This window comes from Triplophysa rosa, linkage group LG16, assembly GCF_024868665.1.
Source record: "Triplophysa rosa linkage group LG16, Trosa_1v2, whole genome shotgun sequence".
Lineage (NCBI taxonomy): Eukaryota > Metazoa > Chordata > Actinopteri > Cypriniformes > Nemacheilidae > Triplophysa > Triplophysa rosa.
In genome coordinates this window covers 1,581,482-1,581,925 of record NC_079905.1, presented here as the reverse complement: position 1 = coordinate 1,581,925, position 444 = coordinate 1,581,482, and positions in this window count along the sequence as shown.

The following is a 444-nucleotide window of genomic DNA, read 5'->3' as shown; positions in this document are numbered from 1 at the left end:
TTTTTTGTGTATCACAAATAATATTTATTTGTATATATTTATAACACTTTATATTTTGCCATTAAAGGGAAAACGGTTTATAGCAATGGACTGCTGTTTTAAATTTCATCTGAATGTCAATTACAATGTGTGTTTGTCAACCGAGAACAAAGAGTCCAGTGCTGTGCATCTCAACGCATCAGATTTTCCTGGCGTATGATGTAAGAGCAGCGGGGTGGACATGCCGAGGGCGAGTTATAAGGTCCAGTGTAATTAAAATATTTTGTTTTTAAAAGTTTCCAGTGGATAGATTTGACCTCTTGTGCAGTCCAGCTATTCAAAGGAATAAAGCAGGACAAATGCTCAGAGAGAGAGGGAGGGAGAAAGAGAGAGAGAGAGAGAGAGAGAGAGAGAGAGAGAGAGAGAGAGAGAGAGAGAGAGAGAGAGAGAGAGAGAGAGAGAGAG